Source organism: Chiloscyllium plagiosum, unplaced genomic scaffold, assembly GCF_037043375.1.
Source record: "Chiloscyllium plagiosum isolate Xiang-an unplaced genomic scaffold, Cpla_swu_hap1 HiC_scaffold_4, whole genome shotgun sequence".
NCBI classification, from domain to species: domain Eukaryota; kingdom Metazoa; phylum Chordata; class Chondrichthyes; order Orectolobiformes; family Hemiscylliidae; genus Chiloscyllium; species Chiloscyllium plagiosum.
In genome coordinates, this window is record NW_028270142.1 from 20,989,369 (window position 1) to 21,011,805 (window position 22,437).

Consider the following 22,437-nt stretch of genomic DNA (forward strand, 5'->3'; position numbering starts at 1 on the left):
CCCGAAACGTCGATTCTCCTGTTCCTTGGATGCTGCCTGACCTGCTGCGCTTTTCCAGCAACACATTTTCAGCTCTGTCCAGTATATGGTCCAATAAGGGTTTTGAATTGCTGATTAACATAACTGCATAATTTACTCTCCTTTATATATACGGTACCAGTTACATTGTAGTCTTTACTTTTAAATATGCAGCCATCACAACCAATAACTGTCCCACAACTGCCAGACAAACCATTCAACCCAGATCAGATTGTACTCTGCATGAATGTTCACTGTACAAAATGATAAATTCATTTTATGGTTTTACACTGCTGCCTAATTGTTGCTTTCCATCTCAAATAATATGAGGTTGCTTCAAAGCACAATGAATACATTCTAATTTTGTTTTCGTTTACTTCAGTGGGAGGTCTTCAGCTGTTGAGTTATTGACCTTTCAGATTTGTGAAACAAATATTCTTATTTACATTTGTGTCTGCCATGAATCAAATCCTATCACTCTTAGTTCAAAGGTTGTGGATTCAAAGACTGCACCAGAGAGTGGAGTGTGAGCCATTGGCTAATGTTTCAGTACAGTATTGAAGGGTGGTGCACTTTTGGAAATCTGTGCTACAAATGAGATGTTAAAATTAGTCCTTATCTGCCATTATAATTCCACAGGATTTATATACTGAAAGCATTTATCTCTCAAGCCATCATGTAATAATAGAAATGGTTATCGTCTTGGTTATGGGGCCTCACCATGTTTCAAATTGTGTGCAGCATTCATTACATTTCAATGCTTCAAAAGTACTTTGAAATAAAATTAAATTGGGGTGACATTGTGAAAGCTGTTACATAAATTAATTTCCATTTTCTTCTAATCAATTTGCTTAAACAAGTTGAAATTTGAATAGGAAATGTGGTTATCTATCTGCCAAGCATTTTCTGTTTAGTAAAACATGGACTTTGTTATGGGCATTTGCTGTTGAGGACTATTAATCATTCCTATGGAAATACTCTAATTAGGGGGAAAGAGAAAACCACATTGTGTTGCGAGTTGATACTTGAAAAGGTTCAGAAAAGATTTACAAGAATGTTGCCAGGGTCGGAGGATTTGATCTATAGGGAGAGGCTGATAGGCTGGGGCTGTTATACCTGGCGTGTCAGAGGCTGAGGGATGTCCTTATGGAGGGTTATAAAATCATGAGGGGTATGAATATGATAAATAGACAAGGTCTTTTCTCTAGGGTGGAGGAGTCCAGAACTAGAGGGCATAGGTTTAGGGTGAGAGGGGAAAGGTATAAAAGGGACCTAAGGGGCAACTTTTTCACACAGAGAGTGGTGCGTGTACGGAATGAGCTGCCAGAGGAACTGGGGGAGGCTGGTACAATTACAGCATTTAAAAGCTTCAGGATGGATATATGAATAGGAAAGGTTTAGAGGGATATGGGCCAGGTGCTAGCAAATGGGTCTAGATTAGTTTAGGATATCTGGTCAGCACGGATGAGTTGGACCGAAGGGTCTGTTTCCGTGCTGTACATTTCTATGACTCTATGTTATAAGCACGTTTTGCCAAGAGGTGGTGCTAATTCAGCTTTGTACTTACAGAAGTGCCAACTTCTCTGAGAGGGCCAGACAATAATAGCTGTCATTTTTTGGATCAATGGTGCTGGAAGAGCACACCAATTCAGGCAGCATCGAGGAGCTTCAGCAAAATCGACGTTTCGGGCAAAAGCCCATAGCTGTCAGCACAAATGAATCATTGGATATGATCTGTAATAAGTTGGGGACAGTTTATTCAAAAAATGATTGTGAATCCTACACTGCAGTACGAATAATAATACGTAATTTATATTGAGATATTGCAAGTACAAATTCTCGTCATTTTGAATATCATGTTGTTTATACAGTATTGTTACGTAACATTGAATGGGCTGTGGACGAGCTTTATGTTTTAAGGCATATTTACTGCGTTAGATGATGGGATGTTGGAAGGAGGGTTGACCATTTGTCACGCTCCGATGGGCGGGGCCTAACTCCTTGGGGCGGGGTCACCCGCCCTGAATGGGCGGGGTCCCCGCTTGTGGGCCGGCTTCTCCCGTTAATGGGCGGGGCAACCTCCAGAGGTGGGCTGTGCACATGAATAGGCGGGGCCTGTCTCCCACAGGAGAGGCGAGGACCTCAGGGATGGGCGGCCCGTTATTGATTGACAGATCCGTCCTCATTCGAGCTTTGATAAAGGGTCAGTTAGACTCGAAACGTCAGCTCTTTTCTCTCCTTACAGATGCTGCCAGACCTGCTGAGATTTTCTAGCATTGTCTCTTTTGGTTTCAGATTCCAGCATCCGCAGAAATTTGCTTTTACTCATTAGGGCGCGGCCCACTGATGGGCGGGGACCTTAGTAACGGGCGTGTCCTTCTTGATTGACACTTCCTGCCACACGGGGCGGCAGGACCACATTGATTGGTGGAGACCACAGGGACGGGCGCGACGTTGTTGACTGACAGGCCCCTCCCACTGTAGGGCGGGGCCTCAAGGTGAGGCGAGGACTCCTTTACGTTGCCCCCATGTGTGCGGGGCTGCGCGTTGTCCGTCTTTCCATTGGTTGAGATCGGTGTCAATCACAGAGACACGCCTCCTTTCCGGTAGTGCCGCTTCCCGTTCGGCTTCTTCCCGCTTCATTTCGAAGTTTGCCGTTGAACCGGGAGATGATACCGTCTCGAGCCGCGGAGTGGCTTGCTCAGGGTTAACGGGCTTGCTGCAGTGTGCGGCGAGGCTGAGGTTGAGGTGATTGACGGGACCCTGTGAGTGTGAGAAACCGGGGCAGGTACGCGAGAGAGCGGCCGAGATGATGGAGAGAGTTGGGCAACGGGCAAGAGGGAGAAAGTGCCGGTTAAACTAGAGGGGGATTTAGGAAATGAAGAGAGTGAAGGGTGAGATCAGACAGAGAGAACATATCCTAAAGGAGCTCAATGGAAATGTTTACATCACTGTCTGCAAAGTCCATTCTCCAGGTTTGCTGTAAATGTTGCCCATCGTGACCCGACGCCTCAGAATTGTCATGGTGCTGAAGGAGGCCATTCGGTCCACCGTGCCAGGGCTGACCCTCTGAGTGCCCACAGTTGTTGAGGCGGGGCGTTGGTGCGTGATTTTACAGATCCACGTTTAATGTCGCAGTAAAGCGTTTGTGTTTTCTACCTAAGAGTCATAGAGATGTACGGCATGGAAACAGACCAGATATCCTAAACTAACCTACTCCCATTTGCCAGCACTTAGCCCAATTCCCTCTCAACACTACCTATTCGTATACCCATGCCTTATATCAAGATGCGTTTTAATTGTATCAGCCTCCACCACATCCTCTGGCAGCTCATTCCACACATACCCCACCCTCTGTGTGAAAAATGTTGCCCCTTAAGTCCCTTTTATATTTTTCCCCTCTCACCCAAACCTATGCTCTCTAGTTCTGGACTCCCCCACCCCAGGGAAAAGACCTTGTCTACTTCCCCAGCCATGACCATCGTGATTTTATAAACCTCTATAAGGTCAGCCTCCAGTGCTCCAGGGAAAACACCCCCAGCCTATTCAGCCTCTCAGTTATAGTCATAGAGATGTACAACATGGAAACAGACCCTTCGGTCCAACCCGTCCATGCCGACCAGATATCCCAACCCAATCTAGTCCCACCTGCCAGCACCTGGCCCATATCCCTCCAAACCCTTCCTATTCATATACTCATCAAAATGCGTCTTAAATGTTGCAATTGTACCAGCCTCCACCACATCCAGGGAAAAGACTTTGTTTATTTATCCTATCCATGCCACTCATAATTTTATAAACCTTTATAAGGTCACCCCTCTACCTCTTATGTTCCAGGGCAAACAGCCCCAGCCTGTTCAGCCTCTCCCTATAGCTCAAAACCTCCAACCCTGGCAACATCCTTGTAAATCTTTTCTGAACCCTTTCAAGTTTCACAACATCTTTACGATAGGAAAGAGACCAGAATTGCACGCAATATTCCAACCAATGTCCTGTACAGCTGCAACATGACCTCCCAACTCAATACTCTGACCAATAAAGGAAAGCATATCAAACGCTGCCTTCACTATTCTATCTACCTGCGACTCCCCTTTCAAGGAGCTATGTACCTGCACTCCAAGGTCTCTTTGGAGAAAGTGAGGACTGCAGATGCTGGGGATCAGAGCTTAAAAATGTGTTGCTGGAAAAGTGCAGCAGTTCAGGCAGCATCAAAGGAGAAGGTGATTCGATGTTTCAGGCATAAGCCCTTCTTCAGGAAATCCCCGAAACGTCGATTCTCCTTCTCCTTTGATGCTGCCTGACCTGCTGCAATTCTGGTCTTTTTCCTATTGTAAAGATGTTGTGAAACTTGAAAGGGCTCAGAAAAGATTTACAAGAATTTTGCCAGGGTTGGAGGATTTGAGCTTTTCCAGCAAGGTCTCTTTGTTCAGCAATACTCCCTAGGACCTTACCATTTATTTAATAATCCTGCTAAGATTTGCTTTCCCAAAATGCAGCACCTCGCATTTATCTGAATTAAACTCCATCTGCCACTTCTCAGCCCATTGGCCCATCTGGTCCAGATCCTGTTGTAATCTGAGGTAACCCTCCTCACTGTCCACTACACCTCCAATTTTGGTGTCATCTGCAAACTTACTAACTGTACCTCATGCTCTCATCCAAATCATTTATGTAAATGACAAAAAGTAGAGACAGCACCAATCCTTGTGGCACTCCACTGGTCTCAGGCCTCCAGTCTGAAAAACAACCCTCCACCACCACCCTCTGTCTTCTACCTTTGAGCCAGTTCTGTATCCAAATGGCTAGTTCTCCCTGTATTCCATGAGATCTGAGCTTGCTAACCAGTCTCCCATGGGGGAACCATGTCGAACGCCTTACTGAAGTCCATATGGATCACATCTACTGCTCAGCCCTCATCAATCTTCTTTGTTACTACTTCAAAAAACTTAATCGAGTTTGTGAGTGTGGTGTAAAATTCCAAGCAGTGGAATGTGGTGAAACGGTTAAAAATTATGTCCCAATACATGTGTGAATCTAACCGGAATGGAGGTGTTGCTTAGTCCCGTGTGAATCTTCTTATCTGTATGTAACCAGAATGGAATGTGTTTTTTAGCCTTGCTCTGCTGTTCACATGAATGTTTATATCTGGAAAAGAATAAAAAGCTGGAAAAGTCTCCAGTTCGGTGAGTCTGCTCCGGGGTTACGTTTAACCGCCGAGCGTGGGTTGTTGGCAACCGCTCTACAAGAACTGACGGCTCCCAGTTTTTGTAACATGTAGAGTGAGCATAAACCAGACCCGTTGTGCGACACTGCGGGGAATAAAATGCCCATATTCTAGCAGTCTCGCCTCTTGGTCGTTTGTTCTGTGTCAGACTACTCTCCTACGAACCTGACCTTGAGAATTTTTTAAAACATTTGGCGTAGTCGGCAGGATCAATCGCAATTGAGGAGAGATTTTGATACAGAACAATGTTTTGGAAAACGACTAAGAAACCAGAAGAACAAACTGTGGAGGTCCCGACCGTCCCGGGATGGCATGGATGTGGGCATGTACGTGGCAGTTTGTTTGAGAAAGGATCCCAGTCCTGCCGAAGAACCCCTTGCCTGGGGTACAGCGGAGGATGTGGGCATGTCCAAAAGGCTGAAGCGGAGTTAACAGAATTGAATGGGATTGAACTGAACTGAACTGAGTGGAACTGAAGTGAATCAAATTGAACGGAACAAAATGGAACTGAGCTAAATTGAATTGAAATGGACGGAACTGAATTGAACACAATTGAATTGAACTGAACAGACCTGAACTGAGCTGAATTGAACTACACTGAATTGACTGAACTGAAATTAACTGAAACGAATTGCATAATGTAACACATGTATTGGGCCAAGCAGTGGAATGTGGTGTAAAATTCCAAGCAGTGGAATGTGGTGAAACGGTTAAAAATTATGTCCCAATACATGTGTGAATCTAACCGGAATGGAGGTGTTGCTTAGTCCCGTGTGAATCTTCTTATCTGTATGTAACCAGAATGGAATGTGTTTTTTAGCCTTGCTCTGCTGTTCACATGAATGTTTATATCTGGAAAAGAATAAAAAGCTGGAAAAGTCTCCAGTTCGGTGAGTCTGCTCCGGGGTTACGTTTAACCGCCGAGCGTGGGTTGTTGGCAACCGCTCTACAAGAACTGACGGCTCCCAGTTTTTGTAACATGTAGAGTGAGCATAAACCAGACCCGTTGTGCGACACTGCGGGGAATAAAATGCCCATATTCTAGCAGTCTCGCCTCTTGGTCGTTTGTTCTGTGTCAGACTACTCTCCTACGAACCTGACCTTGAGAATTTTTTAAAACAGTGAGGCATGATTTCCCACGAACAAAGCAATGTTGATTATCCCTAATCAGTCCTTGCCTTTCCAAATACATGTACATCCTGTCTCCCAGGTCAGGCTCACCGGTCTATCGTTCCCTGGCTTGTCTTTACTGCCCTTCTTAAACAGTGGCACCACGTTTGCCAACCTCCAGTCTTCTGGCACCTCACCTGTGACTATCGATGTCTCAGCAAGAGGCCCAGCAATCACTTCTCTAGCTTCGCACAGAATTCTTGGGTACACCTGATTAGGTCCTGGGGATTTATCCACCTTTAACCGTTTCAAGACATCCAGCACTTCCTCCTCTGTAATCTGGACATTTTGCAAGATGTCACCATCTATTTCCCTGCAGTCGAGATATTCTGAGCAATATTGAGGGCCTACAGTTTTCTTTTTTGCAGGATAAATCTATTTTGTCAACGCAAGTGTTTTTCTGGATTGTGTTACTGATTTTATAGTGGAGGATGATTTTATAAGCCTGATGCTCAAAAACATGAGCTTTAGTGGTTTTGTTTTGCTGTAGAATTCAGTTCCATGAGACAGAATATTGTACTGCAAGGAGGTATTGTCCTGTCTGAGACCCTTCAACTATGATTTCTACTTTCCCATCAGTGTTCCGATGAGGCTACTTCCATACAGCAAGTAATCTTCCATAGTTCCTGCAACTGACACATTTTGCCTCCTTTCTTGATGGTGGCGAAGGCAGCACCACGATGATTGGTAGGGGTATCTTCTTTGTCCCAGATTTTCAGGAACGGTTGATGGAGATGACAGGTAAGCTCTGTTCCTCCAAGTTTGAAAATTTCTGGAATCCATTTACTACTCCAGTTTTTCCATCCTTCATGTGTCTCATGACAGCTTGCTGGTCTCCTTCCTATTGGAAAGATGTTGTGAAACTTGAAAGGGTTCGGGAAAGATCTATAAGAATTTTGCCAGGGTTGGAGAATTTGAGCTATTGGAATAGGTTGAATAGACTACGGTTGTTTTCCCTGGAGGGTCGGAGGCTGAAGCTTATAGAGATTTACAAAATTGAGGGACATGGATAGGATAAATAGACAAAGTCTTTTCCCTGGATTGGGGGAGTCCACTAGAGGGCATAGGTTTAAGGTGAGAGGGGAAAGATATAAGAGACCTAAGGGGCACGTTTTTCAGGTAGAGAGGTTGGTACTTAAATGGAATGAGCTGCCAGAGGAAGTGGTGGAGGCTAGTACAATTGCAACATTTAAAAGGCATCTGGATGGACATATGAATAGGAAGGGTTTGGAGGGATATGGGCCAGGTGCTGGCAAGTGGGACTAGGTTGGGTTGGGATATCTGTTCGGCATGGACGGGTTAGACCAAAAGGTCTGTTTCTGTGCTGTACATCTCTATGACTAGGTGGGAGTCCAAGTCTTTGGGGAATTTGGGAGATTTCCTCACAATCATCTATGAGAATGTGTTTAGGAGTTCAGAAAAAATAATCGGCTTTACATCAGTTTCACCAACACCTTGAACAGCCACAAAATGTGACAGCCGTTCAGTGGAGGCAGCCACTTGGCTTCTGGTTGCCAATACATCAGCCAGCATCAGGCCCTCTAACATCAATCTCCCGCATGAAGGTCCCATCGCCACCAGCCCACACTCATAGCAAATGGCGCTGACCTGAAGGGGAAGCCCAGGTTCCAGGCCTGCTGCCATTTGCTGATAGGGCAAATGAGAATAAATCCATCCTTTCTGATGTTCAGAACTCAACTTTAAAGTACTCTCTCAATTGGTGGCTAATGTTTGCCTGTCTCTCAAAAGGGTACCAACCTTACTCCGCACCAGTTTGAGGCCAAGGGTGTTGGATCCATATATTGTCTTAGTTGCACTGAAGAAATCCTGGGTGTTTGTCAGAAAGGATTTGCAGCTCATTGGCTTTCTCAGTCCTGCATTGGTTCTTGATTTTGCTCAATCTTTGTATTTCTGGCTTTTGCTGTTTGAGATCTCCTCTTTGACTTGCTGGTAATTATTGCTTTACTTGTCATGGAGACCTTTCCTCTTATTGTCAATAAGATCTTGCATGGTGTGGTCATTCCAATCAAACCAGTCTTGGTACATCCTGATCTTGTAACCAATGTTTTTTTTCACAGCATGAGGTGATAGCTGTCATCAACTCTTTCCAGATTTTCTCAACTCCATTAAAATGAGCTCTTTGGAGATTTTGCTGAAGGCATTTTTGGAAATTTGTTTGTCTGTTTGGCTCTTCAATCCTTACAACTTTGAGCTTTTTAGTAGATTTTCTTTGTATTCAAATGCTTCTGGTGGCATATGATGTGCATAGAGAAATGGATAAGCCAGTGATCCTTCCAGCAGTCAACTACACTGATCAACAGTTTGGTAATAAAGTCTTTTGGTGTTGGGATTGAATGATAACATAGTTGATCATATGTCAGTTATTTGATCAATGCCTTCAAGAAGCCTTGAAGTCTTTTTGAAGGCAAAGTCATTGGTGATTACCAATTGGTGTTCTACATATTTGGTGAGCAGGAAAATCCCAAGAGTTGCAATTCTTTCTTCCCGATTGTCTCTTTCCAGAATTTAGCATCCTATCCAACCCCGGTATTGAAGTCTCCAAGCAGAATAATTTAATATTCCTTTTGGGATAGTTGGTGAGTATAGTGTCCAGGGTGGAGTAGAAGCTGCCTTTAGGTTCACCCCTGGCATAAAGAGTTGGAGAATAGGCATTCAGTTGCTTGCTAGTTCTTGGCAAGTTGGAGATGGAGAGTCATGAGGTGATTGTCGATGCCAACAGTGAGCTCTGTGAGTTCACTGACAAGTCGTTCTTGATAGTGAATTCAATTCCTGGGTTGATCGTCTGCTTTCCTCCCCAGAAGAAGGTGTAACTTTTTTTGTCAGCTGCCTTTCGCCAGCTTTTTGAGTTTTTTGCAGGACAGCAATATTGCCTGAGCTCACAGGCAAAAAAAGCAGTTCTTCATTCTGGCTGATTGTTTTGCTCATTTTGACAAGGGTTCATATATTCCAGATTCCAAGATCAAAGTTGACTTTGATTCTTCAGAATGCAGATGAGCCCACTGGATGTGGTGTTCCAGTCAGGTTGATGATGGAACAGACTATGTTTAAGGAACTTTATCCAGCACCCTCCCTATTGGGGTGAACAAAGTGAATTTTAACAGAGCTGCTCAGTTGTGAAGAAAACTGCCAAAATGCTCTTCTATTCCTTTTTTAAGCACCAAACTAAATCAAACTGTGCCATCTCTGTGCTGGTCTAATGCTAGCAGCTTCCAGATTTCTCACTCCGGTCCCCATCATCTCCTGCCGATCACTGCAGGGCTTGTATTGTGCGAGCTGTGGCTTGAATTTATCTAGCCTGGTGTAGGACATCTTTTAACATGGGAATGTCATTGCATATCGGTCACATGGCCCTTGACAGAGGATAGATCCAGCTCTAGTGGCATGGGGAGCTTTGGAGATCTCGCTATTGCTGCAGTCTTCATCTGTCATGGCAGCTGTTGAAATATCTTCTGCGTGAATTGCCATTGAGGGCTTGTTTTCGATTGTGCTTCCCTCCAACTTTACTGTCGTGGTCAGATGACAAAATGCACTTAAATATTTTTGAATAAATTTAATAGTGTTTAAGCAGCAATTGAAATGTGACAAGCAATTGAAATGACAAGTCATGGGCCCTGCCAGAAGTCGAGAACTTCTGATGATATCACTGTTTGGGTCGAAAGAAGACTTGATCCTCTCCTCCTCAGCAAGATGGCAGTCCATAGAAGGATGTAAACATACATAGAAGTTGGAACTTAGAAATTGCTCACAATGACTCAGTCAACTAGTGTTGGTTTTGGTCTGCACCATGAGCAAATAACTCTAATCATGGTTAGTAGAAGCAATGCCTCCATTTACACTGACTGCTTCTTTGCTGCTAGATAGTTTGCTGCTCTCTACATCTATGCTACAGCACAAAACTGTTGTATGAACTCTTTTGTGAGGTACCTTTTCAAATACTTGTTGAAAATCTGCATATGTTCCATGCACTGCTTTCGCATTTCAATTGCTGCTTAAACACAATTAAATTTATTCAAAAATAATTACTTGCATTTTGTCATCTGACCACTGGATGTCTCAAAGCAGGCGCAATTAATAAATCACTTTTGAAATGTTCAAATGTAAGGTGGGAAATGCCCAATTTGCACACAACAAACACTTGCGAGTGATAGATATTAGCCAAAACATCTTGTTTGGAATAATGCCATGTGATCTTTTACCTTAGCATGCAGGTTGGGGCCTTGGTTTAACAACACCTGTGTTAAAACTGTACTCTCTCAGTATTGCAGTGGAGATTCAGTCTTGATTTTTGTTACTGCTACTAGTAATAAGGTTCGAACCATATGATTAGCAGTTGAGAGTGCTACCCACTCAGGAATAATTCCTATACAATCACATGCATATTGGCTGTTCTTCACTAAACAATCCATTTGTAGTTGGTCATTAATTTTATCTTAAGTTATATTAATTAAGGTTTGTAGAATTCATTTGCATTTGCTAACTTGGGGTCAACACGCTGGGGAGAGTAAGATTAACAAGCTTACATGTCAGGGTTTCGATTAGAGTGATGCTGGAAAAGCACAGCAGTTCAGGCAGCATTCGAGGAGCAGTAAAATTGATGTTTCGGGCAAAAGCCCTTCAGGAATACAGGCAGAGTGCCTGAAGGGTGGAAAGATAAGTGAGAGGAGGGTGGGGGTGGGGAGAAAGTAGCAACTTAATGTTTAAAATTTGTAACTTTGTCAGATTCTAAAAGTAACTTTTCTTTGGACTTACTGTATCTTGGAAAGTAACAGAATGCTTGGGTGTTTAAATAGATTCATAGGGATGTACAGCATGGAAACAGACCCTTCGGTCCAACTCGTCCACGCCGACCAGATATGCCAACCCAATCTAGTCCCACCTGCCAGCCAGCACCTGGCTCATATCCCTCCAAATCCTTCCTATTCATATACCCATTCAAATGCATCTTAAATGTTGCATTTGTACCAACCTCCACTACTTCCTCTGGCAGCTCATCCCACCGTCTGTGTGAAAACGTTGCCCCTTAAGTCTCTTTTATATCGTTCCCCTCTCACCCTAAACCTATGCTCTCTAGTTCTGGACTCCCCGACCCCAGGCAAAAGACTTTGTCTATTTATCCTATCCATGCCCCTCATAATTTTGTAAACCTCTACAAAGGTCACCCCTCAGCCTCCGATGCTGCAGGGAAAACAGCCCCAGCCTGTTCTGCCTCTCCCTATTGCTCAAATCTTCCAACCCTGGCAACATCCTTGTAAATCTTTTCTGAACCCTTTCAAGTTTCGCAACATCTTTCCGATAGGAAGAAGACCAGAATTGCACGCAATATTCCAACAGTGGCCTGACCAATGTCCTGTACAGCTGCAATATGACCTCCCAACTCCTGTGCTCAATACTCTGACCAATAAAGGAAAACATACAAACTATCCCTTCCTATCCTATCCTTCACTATCCTATCCACCTGTGACTCCACTTTCAAGGAGCTATGAACCTGCACTCCAAAGTCTCTTTGTTCAGCAACACTCCCTAGGACCTTACCATTAAGTGTATAAGTCTAGCTAAGATTTACTTTCCCAAAATGCAACACCTTGCATTTATCTGAATTAAACTCCATTTGCCACTTCTCAGCCCATTGACTCATCTGGTCCAGATCCTGTTGTAATCTGAGGTCATTCTCTTCGCTGTCCACTACACCTCCAATTTTGGTGTCATCTGCAAACTTACCAACTGTACCTCTTATGCTCGCATCCAAATCATTTATGTAAATGACAAAAAGTAGGACGCCCAGCACCAATCCTTGTGGCACTCCACTGGTCACAGGCCTCCAGTCTGAAAAACAACCCTCCACCAACACCCACTGTCTTCTACCTTTGAGCCAGTTCTGTACCCAAATGGCTAGTTCTCCCTGTATTCCATGAGATCTGAGCTTGCTAATCATTCTCCCATGGGGAACCTTGTCGAACGCCTTACTGAAGTCCATATAGATCACATCTGCTCTGCCCTCATCAATCCTCTTTGTTACTTCCTCAAAAAACACCAATCAAGTTTGTGAGACATGATTTCCCACGCACAAAACCATGTTGGCTATCCCTTATCAGTCCTTGCCTTTCCAAATACATGTACATCTTGTCTATAGTTCCTTGGCTTGTCCTTACTACCCATTTTAAACAGTGGCACCAAATTTGCCAGCCTCCAGTCTTCCGGCACTTCACCTGTGACTATCGATGATATAAATATCTCAGCAAGAGGCCCTGCAATCACTTCTCTAGCTTCCCATAGTATTCTAAGGTACATCTGATCAGGTCCTGGGGATTTATCCAGTTTTATGCGTTTCATGACATCCAACACTTCCTCCTCTGTAATATGGTCATTTTTCAAGATGTCAGCATCTATTTTGCTACATTCTATATCTTCCATATCCTTTTCCACAGTAAATACTGATGCAAAATATTCACTGAGTATCTCCCCCATTTTCTGCAGCTCCACACAAAGGCTGCCTTGCTGATCTTTGAAGGGTCCTATTCTCTCCCTAGTTATCCTTTTGTCCTTAATGTATTTGTTAAAACTCTTTGGATTCTCCTTAATTCTGTTTGCCAAAGCTATCTCATGTCCCGTTTTTGCCCTCCTGATTTCCCTCTTATATTCTTCTGAGGATTCACTCGATATATCCTGTCTATACCTTTCATATGCTTCCTTCTTTATCTTAACCAAACCCTCAATTTCTTTAGTCAACCAGCATTCCCTGTACCTACCAGCCTTTCCTTTCACCCTAACAGGAATATACTTTCTCTGGATTCTCGTTATCTCATTTCTGAAGGCTTTCCATTTTCCAACTATCCCTTTACCTGTGAAAGTCTGCTCCCAATCAGCTTTCAAAAGTTCTTGCCTAATACCGTTAAAATTGGCCTTTCTCCAATTTAGAGCTTCAACTTTTAGTTCTGGTCTATCCTTTTCCATCATTATTTTCAATTTAATAGAATTATGGTCGCTGGCCCCAAAGTGCTCCCCCACTGACACCTCAGTCACCTGCCCTGCCTTATTTCCCAAGAGCAGGTCAAGTTTTCCACCTTCTCTAGTACATCCACATACTGAATCAAAAAATTGTCTTGTACGCAATTAACAAATTCCTCTCCATCTAAACCCTTAACATAGACTGGGACTGCCATAGTGTTTGGAAAATTAAAATCTCCTACCATGACCACCCTATTTTTCTTAAGGATAGCTGAGATCTCCTTACAAGTTGGTTTCTCATTTCCCTCTGATTATTAGGGGGTGTATAATACAATCCCAATAAGGTGATCATCCCTTTCTTATTTCTCAGTTCCACCTAAATAACTTCCCTGGATGTATTTCTGGGAAGATCCTCCCTCAGCACAGCTGTAATGCTATCCCTTGTCAAAAGTGCAACTCCCCCTCTTCTCTTGCCTCCCTTTCTATCCTTCCTGTAGCATTTGTATTCTGGGACATTAAGCTGCTAGTCCTGCCCATCCCTGAGCCATATTTCTGTAATTGCTGTGATGTCCCATGTTCCTAACCATGCCCTGAGTTCATCTGCCTTCCCTGTTAGGCCCCTTGCATTGAAATAAATGCAGTTTAATTTATAAATCCTACCTTGTCCCTGCCTGCCCTGAATGTTTGACTCGCTTCTGTTCTCAACTATATCAGTCTCAGATTGATCTCTTTCCTCACTATCTCCCTGGATCTCCCCCACCCGCCTTCCTATAACTGCCATCCATCACATACTGTTGCTGTTGCAAATTCCTCATTGCTTCTAACTGTTTCTCCAACCGATCCATTCGATCAGATAAGATTCCCAGCCAGCAGCATTTATGGCAGATATAATCCGCAGTAACCCTTAAACTCTCTTTAAACTCCCACATCTGACAAGTCGTACATATCACTCTATTAAAGGCCATTTTGGTGAATGAGCAAGCTAACTAACGGATGCTGCGAAAGTTCTCAGTTTGGGAAGGAGATGGGGGAAATTAAATACAGATATTGAAAGGTCAGAATTAAAAGTTTCTTAGAATTTGAAAATTTATTTCAGAACTATTTGTTAAAAAGTTTGCAATATTGCTGCAAAGCAGATTAAACGTCACCAGAACAAAAAAGGTATGAAGTAAACAAAAGCGTTTGGAGAAACTCTGAGGACTAGCAAGATTTGTGCTTGTGTTTTGAATCTACTGACTTGTGTTCAGAACTGAAGAAGAAGCAGAGAGAACTTCTGGCAGAGGCTGAGATGCATGATTGATGTACTGCTACTGGCTGAGGTTGATGTAAATGCTTCAGCCTTATCTTTTGCATTGGTATGGTGGGCTCTCTTCTCTTACCACCCCATCTATTGAAAATGCAAGATATTTGTGGAGACTCTTCCCGTGAAGAGTCATCACCATTCATGACTGTGGCAGGATTGCAGAACCTAATCTGACCTATTTGTATGGAATCGCTTAGTTCTCTATCACTTGCTGCTTATGCTGTTTGGTGCAGAAGTAGTCCTGTGTTGTAGCTTCACCAGATATAGAACCATATGGCGCAGAACAGGCCCTTCGGTCCTCAACGTTGCGCCAACCTGTGAACTATTCTCAGCTCGTTCCCCTACACTATCCCAAAATCATCCATTTGCTTATCTAAGGATTGTTTCAATCTCCCTAATGTTTCTGAGTTGACGACATTAGCAGGCAGGGCATTCCACGCCCTTGCCACTTTCTGCATAAAGAACCTGCCTCTGACATCTGTCTTAAATCTATCACCCCTCAATTTGTAGTTATGCTCCCTCGTACATGCTGACATCATCATCCTTTCACTGTCTATCCTATCTAATCCTCTGGTCATCTTGTATGTCTCTAACAAATCCCCTCTTCGCCGCCGCCTTGCCGATGAGAACAGGTTCAAGTCTCTCAGCCTTTCCTCATAAGACCTTCCCTCCAGACCAGGCAACATCCTGGTAAATCTCCTCTGCACCTTTTCCAGTGCTTCCACATCCTTCCCGAAATATGGGACCAGAACTGTACACAATATTCCAAGTGTGGCCGCACCAGCGTTTTGTATAGTTGCAGCATGATATTGCGGCTCCAGAACTCAATCCCTTCTTTGAATGAAACCTAACACACCTATGCCTTAATAGCACTATCCACCTGGGTGGCAACTTTCAGGGATATGTGTGCATGGACTCCAAGATCCCTCTGCACATCCACACTACCAAGAATCTTTCCATCAACCCAGTACTCTGCCAAAAGCTCTGCTATCTCCTTCCTAACTTCCCAGAGAATCCTCGGATACATCCCTTCCAGCCCAGGGGACTTGTCTACTTTCACTCCTTCTAGAATTGATAACACCTGTTCGTAACTAACCTCGATCCTTTCAAGTCTAATATCTCGTACCTCATTCTTCTCCTCAGCAATATTCTCCTTTACCTGAGTGAAAACTGATGAGAAATGTTCGTTTAGCACCTCTCCGATCTCCACACTCAACTTCCCACTTCTGTCTTTGATTGGCCCTATTCATACTGTAATTATTCTTTTATTCCTCACATATCAATAGAAAGCTTAGGGTTCTCCTTTATTCTATTTGTTAAAGACTGGTCGTGTCCTCTCTTTGCTCTTCTTAACTCTCTCTTAAAATCCTTCCTAGCTGATCTGTAACTCTCAATCGCCTCATCTGAACCATCTTGCTTCATCAACACACAAGCCTCCTTCTTCTTCGTTACAAGAGATGCAGTTTCTGTTGTAAACCACGGTTACTTTACCTTATCACTTCCTGCCTGCCTGACAGGGACATAACTATCAAGGACATGCAATATCTGTTCCTTAAACCAGCTCCACATTTCCATTGTCTGCATCCCCTGCATTTTACTACCCCATTCTATGCATCCTAATTCTTGCCTAATTGCATTATAATTGCCCTTGCCCCATTGATAACTCTTGACCTGTGGCATGTACCTATCCCTTTCCAACGCTAAACTAAACGTAACTGAATTATGGTCACTCTCTCCAAAGTGCTCACCTACAACTAAATCAAACACCTGGCCTGGTTCATTACCAAGCACCAGATCCAGTGTGGCCTCCTCTCTTGTTGGTCCTTTTACATACTGTGTCAGGAAATCCTCCTGTACACATTGGACAAAAACTGATCCATCCGATGACTGGAAATGCTATAACTCCAGTACAATGTTGGGGAAGTTAAAATCCCCCATAATGACCTCTCTCTCCCTTTCACTTCTACCCAGAATAATTTTGCTAATCCTCTCTTCCACCTCCCTGGAACTCTGCGGAGGCCTATAAAAAAAACTCCAAGCAGTGTGACCTCTCCTCTCCTGTTTCTAACCTCAGCCCACACTACCTCAGTAGACACGTCCTCATCAAAAGTTCTCTCAGTCACCGTTATACTATCCTTGACTAACAAGGCCACGCCTCCCCCTCTTTTACGGCCTTGCCTGTTCTTCATGAAAGATCTAAGCCCTGGAACCTACAATATCCATTCCTCACCCTGCTCTATCCATGTCTCCGAAATGGCCACAACATCAAAATCCCAGGTACCTATCCATGCTGCAAGCTCACTTACCTTATTTCGGATACTTCTGGTTTTGCAGTAGACACACTTCAAACGACTTCACTATCTGACAGCACATTCGTGTGACCCTGAAATCCTGTCCCTGTCCTTCCTACTCTCGTCCTCCTGTGCACTGCAACTGCACCTCTGGTTCCCATCCCCCTGCTGAGCTAGTTTAAATCCACCCGATAGCACCAGCAAATTTCCCACCCAGAATATTAGAACCCCTCTGGTTCAAGTGAAGACCGTCCTGTTTGTACAAGTCCCACCTTCCCCAGAATGAGCCCCAATTATCCAAGAACATGAAATCCTCCCTCCTGCAGCCACGTGTTCAGCTGATATCTCTCCCTATTCCTTGCCTCGTTATCATGTGGCACGGGTAACAAACCAGATCCTGTTTTACATCCCTATCCCTCTTTTTACCTATGTCGTTGGTACCTACATAGACAACGACCTGCAGCTGGTCACCCTTTCCCTTCAGGCCCCGAAAGATACGATCTGAGACATCACGGACCCTGGCACCTGGGAGGCAACACACCAACCGTGAGTCTCGTTCGCTCCCAACAAACCTTCTATCTGAGCCTCTAACTATTGAGTCCCCAATGACTAACACTCTTCTCCTTTCCCTCCTTCCCTTCTGTGCAACAGGGACGGTCTCTGTGCCAGAGACCTGAGCCCCACTGCATAGCCCTGGTAAGTTATCCTCCTCAACAGTATCCAAAACGGTATACATGTTTTTCAGGGGAACGACCACAGGTGATCCCTCCACTGACTGTTTTTTCTCCCCCCTTCAAACAGTCACCCAGCTTTCTTCTTGCCGAGGAGTAGCTATTTCCCTGTAACTCTTGTCTATCACAGCCTCTGCCTCCCGAATGATCCAAAGTTCATCCAGCTCCCGCTCTAGTTCCCTAACACGGTCTTGGAGGAGCGAGAGTTGGGTGCACTTCCTGCAGATGTCAAAAAACACTGACTTATATAGCTGGATGGAAATAAAAATAAAAGTCCCTCCTTTCCCAGAAACCTCTACACTCTGACTTCAAATTTAAAAGCACGAATCAGTGACTCACCGCTCCCGGCAGGCCCCTGGTGCAAGCTCCTGCCCTTCCTGTTGCTGCTGTCGCTGAAAAACAGAAATGGAGGACTCCCGTGCTCGTTGTAAGTTTTTAAAGGTTCAAATCAGTGACTCACCGCTTCCAGCAGGCTCCTGGTGCAAGCTCCCGCTCTTCGAGTTGCTGCTGCGGCTGAAGAACAGAAATGGATTGTCAACTTATTTTTATCTATGCTTGGTGCTGTTCCTGAGCGCACTGCTGCAATGTTCATTGAACCAAGGTTGATCCCATGGCTTGATGGTAATGGTAGTTTGTTTGGGTGTTGGGGGGGATGTGGTGGGATAGGTCAGGTCATGAAGTTGCAGATTTTGTTTGAATTTCTGATGCCGATGGCTTCAGTACCATATGGATGCCCTGCTTTGAGTTGCTAGGTTTGCTCAAAATCTATCCCTTTTAGTACCGTCTTTTGTTACTAGCCTCAGCACCTGTCCAGACCCAGTCTTGCAATTTTATCTTTTATGGCTTTGCACACCTTGGTAAGAAATTGTGCAGCCCAGCCACACTTTTTCTGTTGGATATTGAAGTTCTCCACCCATAGTACATTCTGCTCCCTCACTGCCCTCAGTGTTTCTTCCAAATGGTGTTCATTTTGGGGGACACTAATTCTTCATTTGAGGGTGAGTGACTTGAATTCGAAATCCACCATCTGCTGTGGTGGGTGTCTAATCTGGTCTCCAGAGAAATACTTTGGTCTCTATTAGTTCAGTGATAATACCACTAGATCATTGACTCCCTTTGCTTGTGTACAAATAACAGTGTCTTCCATTTCCAGACAGTAACAATGAAGCTAAATTGATTACTCTTCCAATTTTTTTGAGTATACTCAACTATGTTTTCTAAAGTTGGAGCTCTTAGCCGTCTACTTATTTTAAGGATGGATGTTTTACGTAGGTAATCTCATATATAAATTTCAATGATAGGACCTAGTTTCTGGCCATATTGCGTGATTTGTCACGATATACTTCTAAACAATTCGAACATAATCTTGATCCTTTGTAGTTTTACCTCTGCTCTATTTGCTACACGTATTTCTTTACCCTCCACAACTTTCTCAACCTCAGCATTCCTCTGGGATTCTGTAATGAGTCAAATTCAGAAAATGTGGGACTCCAGTTGAGATGATTCACCATATCACAATTTTGTTGACTGAGAAGACCTGATTAAGATGTATAGGGTTATGAGGGACCCCTCTAGTTGAAATGTCAATAACTAGGGGAAATGACTTTTTAAAAGCTAGGAAATTTAGACAGTGTTTGAGGGAAAACAATTTTTTTAGTCAGAGTGCTGGAATCTGAATGCAGTGCCTAGGAGGGTATTTGAGACAGGAAACCTCGCAATCTTTTTAAAACATATAAATAAACTTGGATGAGTATTTGAAAAATGACATAACATTCAAGGCTTTGGTCAAGTGCTGAAAGTGGGCCTAGAGTAAATTCTATGATTCAATATCTGTTTAATCCAGATCCTTTGTATCAAAAGCTAACATAGTTTACCTTCATAATTGCTTGCTACTGTATTAACTGAAGATGGTGGTTTACCAACATTTTCTCAGGAGCAATTAGAATTGAGAAACAAATGTTAGCTTTTTGAATCATCTATAAGGATGGGTAAGCTTTCTCCCATGTGGAGTTGTGCCCTTTGAGTTAAAGACCAACATTTCATGAGCCTTTTTTGATATTCTTAAAATGTGTCTACTGACTTTTAATGATTTATGATTTTGGACTCCCAAAATTTCTTTATTCTTCTAAAGTGTGCCCGGGTTCTTACCATTTCTAAATACAGAATTTTAATTAATCTTGGACTCCTAAATCACCTCACACTTGGAGTTTGGCTGATTAAGTCTAATCTGCCTACCACCCTTTTGCACTACTAGTGCTTTCTCCAAAGTTTATTATTTTATAGAATGCGGATTTCACTGGGAAAGCTACCATTTGTTTCTCATTTCTAATTGCTCCTGAGAAAATTCTGGTAAACCACCATCTTCAGTTAATACAGTCCACCTAATGTGGTTTCTCCATGGTGTTCGGAAGGGAGTCCCAGACTTCTGATTATGACTGAAAGAATGGTAATTCTAGAACATGGTGTGTGCCATGGATGTAAATTTGCACATTGTGATGTTCCCAAATGTCTGTTGACTTTGTCCTTCTAGGTCTTGGAGTTCATAGGTTTAGAAGGCACTGATACTCACTGTTCCACCCTCTTTCGGTGATGGTTGAGATGCTGAATAAGAGTGCTGATTTGTCATAGATGGTGTCGAGCTTCTTGAATGTTGTTCAAGCCACACTCATCAAGACAAGCAGAGAATATTCTCTTACACTCCTACCTTGGGCCTTGTAGGTGGCGGGCAGGCTTTGTGAGGAGTCGGGAGGTCAGGTACTGAATTTCCAATCTCTAACCTGTTCTTGCAGCTGCACTATATAAATGATTGGTAAGGTTTTGCCCAACAGTAACTCATAAGATGGTGATAGAGCTGGAGTCACTGATGGTAATGCCATTGAATATCAAGTGGTGCTGGTAAGCTTCCCTCTTGGAGATGGAGAATGAATGAATGTTCTATTGACGCTATTAGCCAAGCCTGAATGTTATCTGGGTGTTGCTGCAGATGGACATAGACTACTACAGTATCTGAGGAAATTCTGATAGTAGTGAAATTGTGCATTCATCAGCACACATTTCCACCTTTGATCTTGTGGGGAATGTCATTGATGAAGTTGCTGAAGACAGTTGAGTCAGTCTCTGAGGAGCTCCTGTCGTGAGTTCCTTTGACTGTGAAAATTCACCTGCATACATCACAACATTGTTTTTTAATAATTATGTCTCTAACCAGTGAGAGTTTTCCCTTAATTTCCATGGACTTCTGTCCAGGATCCTTGATGTCAAGGACAGTCATTGGACTAAGTTCTTGAGTTCAGCTGTTTTGCCTGTTTGGAATAAAGCTGTAATATGGTCAGAAACTGCATGCACTTTGTGGAATCCAAACTGAGAGTTAGTAAATGCCACTTGGTTACGCAGTCGACTGATGATATTTTGAGAGGCAGCTGATTGGATGGTAGTTGGATTGTCCCACTTGTGGATAGAATGTACCTGAAATATTTTACACATCGTTGAGTACACACCAGTGTTGAACTCTACTGGGCAGCTTGTTCAGGCGTGCTGCTAATCCTGAAGCATAGGTATTAAGTTTCATTGCTGAGATGTTGTCATGGCCTGTTCCTTTGGATCTAGCAGTACTGTGGAGCTTAACCCTAAGCTATTAGTTGTGGGATTGCTTGGCCCTCTTTATTACATGCTGGCCTTAAGTAATCCTGTTTTCTAGCTTTGCCTGGTTGGCAGGTCATTTTTAAAGTGTGCCTGGAGCTGCTCCTGGCAAATCCTTCTGCACTTTTTATTGAACCAGAGTACATCCTTTGGCTTAATTTTAATGGTAAAATGGATGGGTATGCTGGGCCATGAAGTTACAGGTTGTGATTAAATTTGCTTCTTCTTGATGCTCAGTTTGGAGTTGTTGGATTTGTCTGAATTTACACCATTTAGCATGGTGGTAGTGCACATACCCTCCCTTGAGTCGTTTCCAACAATGCTGGAAAATGGCAATGTGACTTTGTCTTCAGAAGGACAGTGTGGTGGTTACTCCTACTGGGTTACTCTCACTCATGGACAGATTAATCTGTGACACATAGATTGGTGACAGAAAATCTAATAGATCTTTCCCTCTTGGCACCCTCATCATCTATTGCAGGCCCAGTCTAACAGATATATTCCTTGGGACTCCGAAGTAAATTGCAAGATCTTGAGTACTTTGGTGTATTACCCTATCCTTTGGTTAAATAAATTTAGTTCAGTAATGGCTGTATGTAGCTAGATGTGTGTTAATTTTACACATTGCAACAAAATCGGTGGGAGGGAGAAGTAGGTGGGACAGAGGGCACGAATGTGGGGACTGATGGGAAGAGTGAGGGACCAGATGTGAAGGAGGGACCATGAGGGGGCAAAGGACTTCTGCAGGAGGGTGAGCATGGGAAAGAGAGAGAGGGTACATGCTGCGGTGTGGGGGTTGAGGGAGAAGACAGCAGTTGTACAAGAGCAAGGGGTCAGGCAGAAGAGTGAGGGAATCATGTGTTGGTAGAGGGGGATTTAAGTGTGTGTGAAAAGAGAGAGCACACAACAATGAAGTCTTCAGAATGATGAAGATGTTTGTTCATGGCAATCATTTTCATGTGGATTGATTTAATATGGCGAGGCTGTTGTGTTACAGCTCGGTTGCTGAGTATAAAACAGTCCCTTTTTAAAAATTTTATTTATTCACAGTATGATGCCATGCTGGCTAGGCAAACATTTATTGCTCATTCCTAA

At 43.5% G+C, this 22,437-nt stretch overlaps 1 protein-coding gene across 6 annotated transcripts in view; it reads left to right on the forward strand.

Moving 5' to 3' along the window:
* Positions 1–2,637: 2,637 nt before the first annotated feature.
* The window catches only part of rbbp8 (retinoblastoma binding protein 8), a 171,554-nt gene continuing 151,754 nt past the window's right edge, over positions 2,638–22,437 (forward strand). For 4 of the 6 annotated variants that reach the window (XM_087986028.1, XM_087986032.1, XM_087986034.1 and 1 more), the window contains exons 1-2: positions 2,654–2,806; positions 6,992–7,153. The gene's annotated coding sequence lies outside the window, so the exon portion shown is untranslated. Of the gene's footprint in view, positions 2,807–6,991; positions 7,154–22,437 lie in introns of all 6 variants that reach the window. The other 2 variants (XM_087986033.1, XM_087986030.1) reach the window with 2 other exon arrangements.